Raw genomic sequence first — 8,764 nt, 5'->3', positions numbered from 1 at the left:
GTCACTTGTCATTTAATTGATCTAAACTGTATCAAATATCAATGCCTTTGTATGCCATCTTTAAAATAGCATGATGGAAGCTTCATAGCACATAGTGTAAGTATGGTGATACCAAGTTGACAAGGCTGAGTGAAACACTCTCATATTACATCACTGTATCCCAGGATGGATACAGCCATGTCTTGAGAAGAGAGTAAAATAGAACAGTAAGAAACCTGATTATCACAATGGTTATTGGGCTCAATTCTGGCTCTTGGTCGGTCGTGTTCAAATCAAGTGCCAAATTGGGTAAAAACATTAGACACCATCTACAATTGTGTCGATTCTTCTTTGTAAAATCATCATGGAAAAGCAACCAATTATAGGGACAGTTCCACCACCGACAAAATCCTAATTTAACTGAATGTATTTGTACCACCTGACCCACAGATCAGACCTTCTCTTTCAGATTAGAATTCTCACGTTTGCCCGTAATGCTTAGTCCCCTCAAGACTCCGCTGTTCGCCTCGCCTCCCTGAGATGACAAGTCTCAGCTGAGTAGCCATTTTGGGGGGTTTCAGCCAATGGGCTCTAGAGGCCAGAATGGTTTCTCTAGGCCAGTCGCATGGGATGTCCAGAGAAGCAGCTGTATGACATGAGCAACTGTGAAGCCATGTTGTGTCAGACAAGACAGCAATAATGTTATGAAATACAGACATGGCCTTCACAAGAGGAAGGCGGCAGTCTCTGGCATCTAGATGCCATGTTTTCATAAATAGTTTGTGATAAACTATTCATGAAATGTAACTTATAATACACATTCTTATTGTATAATATATAACTTACAACAGGTATATTTTACTCAGAGATACTCTTAACATTAATTAGATTTCAGACTGGCTATACATTCTCTAGACAATACAATACCCGACACACACATCGTCTGCTGCCCAGAGATGTTAAAGATGGATTGAACTCTATCTCCTCCTTTTCCAACCGCAGGACAGCACTATCCTCCTCACATCCCTCCCACCAATAAACACACCTCCTCCTTATCAAACACAACCAAACACTGGTCCACAGATCTGTATCCTTCCTCTCACAACTGTCTTTGTCAAACAACTCAGCTTAGCCTTACCAGTCCATCTCCTTTACTATATTTCATGCTACCTCTTAGCATTGCCAGTCCATCTCCTTTACTATACTTCATGCTACCTCTTAGCCTTACCAGTCCATCTCCTTTACTACACTTCATGCTACCTCTTAGCCTTGGCCTTGCCAGTCCATCTCCTTTACTATACTTCATGCTACCTCTTAGCCTTACCAGTCCATCTCCCTTACTATACTTCATGCTACCTCTTGGCCTTGCCAGTCCATCTCCTTTACTATACTTCATGCTACCTCTTAGCCTTACCAGTCCATCTCCTTTACTATACTTCATGCTACCTCTTAGCCTTACCAGTCCATCTCCTTTACTATACTTCATGCTACCTCTTAGCCTTGGCCTTGCCAGTCCATCTCCTTTACTATACTTCATGCTACCTCTTAGCCTTACCAGTCCATCTCCTTTACTATACTTCATGCTACCTCTTAGCCTTACCAGTCCATCTCCCTTACTACACTTCATGCTACTTCTTAGCCTTACCAGTCCATCTCCTTTACTATACTTCATGCTACCTCTTAGCCTTACCAGTCCATCTCCTTTACTATACTTCATGCTACCTCTTAGCCTTAGCAGTCCATCTCCTTTACTACACTTCATGCTACCTCTTAGCCTTACCAGTCCATCTCCTTTACTATACTTCATGCTACCTCTTAGCCTTAGCAGTCCATCTCCTTTACTATACTTCATGCTACCTCTTAGCCTTAGCAGTCCATCTCCTTTACTACACTTCATGCTACCTCTTAGCCTTACCAGTCCATCTCCTTTACTATACTTCATGCTACCTCTTAGCCTTACCAGTCCATCTCCTTTACTACACTTCATGCTACCTCATCTTCCTCTCTGTGTGTTAGCCAAGTAAGGGTTCTTAGATTGATACTTTGTTCCATAGACTGGTCAGAGTCTGGTAAATGACAGAAAGGCTACCTTTGAGCCTGGTTGTAACTCAACACTTGGTTTTGGGTTGGGTTGGGTTGTACGCTAGCTAACAAAGTACATAAGAAAAGCAAAGTGCTATAATATAAATCCAATCAATAATCAATGATTTTTCTTATACCTATTGACTATTATTAACAGCCTTGCCGATTACTCTGCAATATTGTACCCGATCTGGTGACATCGAGGCTGACCTTGGAGTCACCTCCCCCGCTGCCGCACTCTCCCTTGTCGTACCACCATTTGTTTTTCAATTTGTCCAACAGGCCTTGCTCATTCAGTTTTAACACTGCCAGGTTAACAGCATTTCTTGAAACGATAAAACATAACTTGTAAGAAAATGCACAGGTCCGTGAGAAATCTAATGCATAGTAGTGCTATAGTAGCAGTATAGTATAGTCGTAGTATAGTACAGTAGTATAGTAGTAGTTATAACGATAATGATAATAGTTGATAATGGTAGTTGGCCTACCACTAATAGTGCTTATTGTTAATATTAGTATTATCTATTATGTTTAAGAATTTTAGGAATATGAGTTAGATAGATCAGTAAGGTTAGAGAAGAGCAAAGAAAGTGGTAAATATTGAAAAGGTGGCATGATGAGTTAGGTAGTTTAGAAACTGAAGTGTACGGGACGGGGACACTAGTCATCATTGAGAAGAAAAGCAACAGTAGAAAACACCATGCAAATAACATTCATCACAAGTGACAGTGCAACTTTTAAAGGCTAAATGGAAAAACTGTTGAACTGTTAAATTAAAAGTGACAACAACTGTCGGGAAGGACAGCACACAGGACAGAAGGACAGTACGCAGGACAGAAGGACAGCATGCAGGACAGAAGGATAGGGCAGAAGGACAGCACACAGGACAGAAGGACAGGATAGAAGGACAGGACAGAAGAACAGGACAGAAGGACAGGACACAGGACAGAAGGACAGCACACAGGACAGGACAGAAGGACAGGATAGAAGGACAGAAGGACAGGACAGAAAGACAGAAGGACAGGACAAAAACACAGGACAGAAGGACAGGACAGAAAAACAGGCCAGAAGGAAAGATAGAGTAAGAGAGACATAAAGGTTAAATGGTTGTTAAACTGTTAAACTCTTTTGCTACACCCTGGAATGGATTCCCCTTTTGGTTTAGGAACAACAACATGAACACATAGATCAACATCCATAATAACACTTCAACCTAGATATCCAAGAACAATAAAATATGATACCGTTACCTCTTTGCGTCCGTTCAAAACAATAAGGAAGAAGAGAAGAAGAAGAAGAAGGGCCAAACACAAGACATCAGGGTAGGTGGAATTCTATAACAACAAGGAGAATATCGTTATATTATCCCACCCACCTTAATGCTGAGCCTTTGGGCGTGGCCCACACCGTATCCTTTAGAGTCGAGGTTTCCGCCCACTTTCATGGTGTCACAGGGTTTCCTCTGCTCTATGTACTCGTTCATGGTGGACTCCAGGAGAAAAGCAAACTTGCCCTTGGACTTTCGTACCCGGGCCACCCCGTCTGGAGTGGTCTTGACAAACACTGACGGTTCGGCCGATTTCATGTATGACCACATTTTCTCATAGACTGCTATTTTGGATCGCTGTTTAGACGGAGAGAGGAGGGAAAGGAAGAAGAGGAAGCATTGATACATAGTAGTGATGACCCAAATACAAATGTATACACTATTGAGAGAGAACGAGTGAGAGCGAGAGAGAGAGAGAGAGAGGTGCAGTGAGAGGAGAGAGGGAGAGAGAGGGACCCTGAACAATGAGAGAAACAGGAAGGAGTGATGCACAGAAACAAGAACCTTGCTATAGTACATTTCCGGCTCCCCTCTGGGATTCTCTGCCTCTGACCCTATTACAGGGGCTGAGTCACTGGCTTACTTGTGCTCTTCCATGCCGTCCCTAGGAGGGGTGCGTCACTTGAGTGGGTTGAGTCACAGACGTGATCTTCCTGTCCAGTTTTGCCCCCTCAGGCTCAGCATGGTGAAGGAGATCTTCGTGGGATATAATCAGTCTTGTCTCAGGGTAGTAAGTTAGGGGTCTGTTGATATCCCTCTAGTTTTGTGGGGGATGTGCTTTGGCAAAGTGGATGGGGTTATATCTTGCCTGGTTGGCACTGTCCGAGTGTATCTTCGGACGGGGCCACAGTGTCCCCGACCCACCCCTATCTCAGTCTCCAGTATCTACTCTGCAACAGTCTATGTGCTGGTGGGCTAGGGTCAGTCTGTTATATATGGTGTCCTGTGTGAATTTAAGTATACTCCCTCTAATTCTCTTTCTCCCTCCCCTCCCGGTGAATCTGATCCCTGGGATCACCTGGCCCCAGTCCACCTGGTTGTGCTGCTGCTCCAGTTTCAACTGTTCTGCCTGCGGTTAGGGAACCCTGACCTGTTCACTCAACCTACTACCTTGTCCCGGACTTACTTTCTCTCTCTCTACCACACCTGCTGTCTTGACCTCTGAATGCTCGGCTTTGAAAAGCCAACTGACGTTTACTCCTGATGTACTGACCTGTTGCACCCTTTTAAACCACTGTGATTATTATTATTTGACCCTGCTGGTCATCTAAGAACGTTTAAATATCTCGAATAACAATCTAACAATGTTCTGGTATAATCTCCACGCGGCACAGCCAGCAGACGACTGGCCGCCATTCAGAGCCTGGCTCCTCTCTAGGTTTCTTCCTAGGTTCCTGCCTTTCGAGGGAGTTTTTCACATCACTGTACTTCTACATCTGCATTGCTTGCTGTTTGTGGTTTTAGGCTGGGTTTCTGTACAAGCGCTTTGTGACATCAGCTGATGTAAAAATGGGTTTATAAATGCATGTGATTGAGGTGAGAACCTTGCTAGAGTAACATCAGAAGGGGACATAGATGAGAGTTTCCCAGTACGGTGCCTGTGGTTAGGATTAGTATACCTGCCATACAACCTGTAGGAGTGAAGAGAGGACTTCCAGCCATCTATAACAAGCAACAATTCAATTATTCAATGCAGCTGGGTTCATTTTGGCAACACAGTTTCAAACTCCAGACTTCTGAACCCTGGTCTGGGCCAAAGCAGAGACAGGTCTGCTGCCAGGTGATGGTGTGTGTAGAGTGGATACTCTCACAAGTACACCGCAGGTTACATTTAGGAGGGTTAGAGCTATCTGGGATCCTTGGGATTTGCCTACCTCCTAAACTCTAAACTTAACCCCTAGCCTTACCTTAACTGTAACCCTTATCTAACTTAACCTTAACCGTAACCCTTATCTAACTTAACCTTAACCGTAACCCTTATCTAACATAACCTTAACCCGTATCTAACTTAACCTTAATCGTAACCCTTATCTAACTTAACCTTAACCGTAACCCTTATCTAACTTAACCTTAACCCTTATCTAACTTAACCTTAACCGTAACCCTTATCTAACTTAACCTTAACCGTAACCCTTATCTAACTTAACCTTAACCGTAACCCTTATCTAACTTAACCTTAACCGTAACCCTTATCTAACTTAACCTTAACCGTAACCCGTATCTAACTTAACCTTCACCGTAACCCGTATCTAACTTAACCTTAACCGTAACCCTTATCTAACTTAACCTTAACCCTTATCTAACTTAACCTTAACCCTTATCTAACTTAACCTTAACCCTTATCTAACTTAACCTTAACCTTAACCCTTACCTAACTTAACCTTAATCGTAACCCTTATCTAACTTAACCTTAACCGTAACCCTTATCTAACTTAACCTTAACCCTTATCTAACTTAACCTTAACCGTAACCCTTATCTAACTTAACCGTAACCCTTATCTAACTTAACCTTAACCTTAACCCTTATCTAACTTAACCTTAACCTTAACCCTTATCTAACTTAACCTTAACCCGTCAACATTTTAAAATGTAAACTTCAATGGAGTAGGGACGTCCCAAAGATCCCAGATAGCAATTTAGGAGCAAGAGTTTTACAAGGAAGTGGGCCAGTTGGCAATAGTCAATTGTACCAATGGGCCTATTGCCAATAGCCTACGTGTTCCGAGTATGAACAAGCTGTTGATATAGCAACACCAATCAGAGGCATTGTTACAGTGGCGTCAAGGATCCCATTGTATGGGCTTGCCCAGAAGGGTCAGTTTAGGTTCAAATACTGAAACAGTCAAGGACTTCATTTTGCCAGATCAAATATTTGAAGAGCATAAGGTGTCGTGTATTACTAACTGAAGCAGACACATGTGTGGTAAGGCAGCACTTAGGTATAACAGTCATATTTCCTAAGAAGTCTTGAAGTTAAATTGAGTGTCAAGGGAGACAAATACACTGTTAGTGAAGGACACTCTCAAGCAGAGTAAAGAACACACCAACTCCACTAGGTAAGTAACAAATAGAGGCTGCGGAAGATGCAACAACAACAACAACAACAAATGCACGCACACACACACACACACACCCCCGTGGCTTTGTGAGCAGAGTGGGACTTGTCCATTCTAAACATCGGATAGACCCATCAATGTCCCTAATTAATATACTGCCCCTCTCTGACTGTAATGGATATTGCCTCCGACACATTAACCTTCACTTAACGGAGGGCCCGACAGTAGTTGGCTCAGTGTGTTCCAATACAACCTGTTATGAGTCATCCATCATGTCACATCAGACCAGAGGGGTGAGGATCAGACCAGAGGGGTGAGGATCAGACCAGAGGGGTGAGGGTCAGACCAGAGGGGTGAGGGTCAGACCAGAGTGGTGAGGGTCAGACCAGAGGGGTGAGGATCAGACCAGAGAGGTGAGGATCAGACCAGAGGGTGAGGGTCAGACCAGAGGGGTGAGGGTCAGACCAGAGGGTGAGGATCAGACCAGAGGGGTGAGGATCAGACCAGAGGGGTGAGGGTCAGACCAGAGGGGTGAGGATCAGACCAGAGGGTGAGGATCAGACCAGAGGGTGAGGATCAGACCAGAGGGGTGAGGATCAGACCAGAGGGGTGAGGATCAGACCAGAGGGTGAGGATCAGACCAGAGGGTGAGGTCAGACCAGAGGGTGAGGGTCAGACCAGAGGGTGAGGATCAGACCAGAGGGGTGAGGGTCAGACCAGAGGGGTGTGGGTCAGACCAGAGGGGTGTGGGTCAGACCAGAGGGGTGAGGGTCAGACCAGAGGGGTGAGGATCAGACCAGAGGGGTGAGGGTCAGACCAGAGGGGTGAGGGTCAGACCAGAGGGTGAGGATCAGACCAGAGAGGTGAGGGTCAGACCAGAGGGTGTGGGTCAGACCAGAGGGTGTGGGTCAGACCAGAGGGTGTGGGTCAGACCAGAGGGTGAGGGTCAGACCAGAGGGTGAGGATCAGACCAGAGAGGTGAGGATCAGACCAGAGGGGTGAGGATCAGACCAGAGGGTGAGGTCAGACCAGAGAGGTGAGGATCAGACCAGAGGGGTGAGGGTCAGACCAGAGAGGTGAGGATCAGACCAGAGGGTGAGGATCAGACCAGAGGGTGAGGATCAGACCAGAGGGGTGAGGATCAGACCAGAGGGTGAGGGTCAGACCAGAGGGTGAGGGTCAGACCAGAGGGGTGAGGATCAGACCAGAGGGGTGAGGATCAGACCAGAGGGGTGAGGATCAGACCAGAGGGGTGAGGGTCAGACCAGAGGGGTGAGGGTCAGACCAGAGGGGTGAGGATCAGACCAGAGAGGTGAGGATCAGACCAGAGGGGTGAGGATCAGACCAGAGGGGTGCAGATCAGACCAGAGGGGTGAGGATCAGACCAGAGAGCTGAGAATAAGACCAGAAAACAACATAATACAACATTAGAAGTCAACATGATGAATGAATACATCTCCCTGTCTCCACCTTTATGAAAAAAAGCTTGAAGTTTGGGGATGTGAGGTGCTCCCTGTTCTATGGGAATGCTAATATGGGTTAAAGTTCGTAATATAAATCAGTGGCATAGGATTTGTGTTGTTTTGTGTAGACAATATCATTTATTGTGCGCTCATAATTTGCATGAGCTAAAACATAGATGGAAGGACATTATCGGTTGGTTTGAAGAACAACTTCTGGAAAGACTGAGTGGTACTAATCTGCCTGGCAGTTAACAGAGAAACAGAAGGCTAACAGTGTGTTTCTGTCGGAACGTGCATGTGTGTGTGAGCAAGTGTGTGTGTATAAATTGCGCCGGAGGGCATTTCTGCTGTTCTACGGGCTCCTAACCAACTGTGCTATTTGGTTCGTTTTTTCAAATTGTATGTAACACTATTTTGTAACTTACTTTGTACATGATGTTGCTGTTAATTTCTTCTATGGCCCGAAAATAACTTCTGGACATCAAATCTGCAATTACTCACTTTGAACTGGACAAAGATTTTGTTCTATAACGAGTCCGACACGAAGGATATATCGCTTTCTCGGGAACCCGGGCCACAATCCCCGTCATTTGGTTGAAGAAAAGACAGAGAGAAAGGGGACAGAGGTCGGGCTGCCTTCTGAGAATTCATAGGTGAGCGGGTAAACCACCACTACCATCTGTTCTATTGGTCAACGTGCAAATCACTGGACAATAAACGGGATGATCTACGATCAAGACTATCCTACCAACGGGACATTAAAAACAGTAATATCATGTTTCACAGAGTCGTGGATGTCTAATATTCAATATGTCTTGAGGTATTGCTTGCCTGAGGTAGAGTACCTTGTGATAAAC

The 8,764-nt window shown here is 44.9% G+C and overlaps 1 pseudogene; it reads right to left on the bottom strand.

The window, feature by feature from the left end:
• Window positions 1–2,246: 2,246 nt before the first annotated feature.
• LOC135536048 (glutamate receptor 3-like) lies at window positions 2,247–8,341 on the bottom strand (annotated as a pseudogene).
• Window positions 8,342–8,764: the final 423 nt, after the last annotated feature.

This window comes from Oncorhynchus masou, unplaced genomic scaffold (assembly GCF_036934945.1).
Source record: "Oncorhynchus masou masou isolate Uvic2021 unplaced genomic scaffold, UVic_Omas_1.1 unplaced_scaffold_5502, whole genome shotgun sequence".
NCBI classification, from domain to species: Eukaryota; Metazoa; Chordata; class Actinopteri; order Salmoniformes; family Salmonidae; genus Oncorhynchus; species Oncorhynchus masou.
Note: the sequence above shows the minus strand (reverse complement) of the source record. Positions and strands in the feature narration are given on the sequence as shown.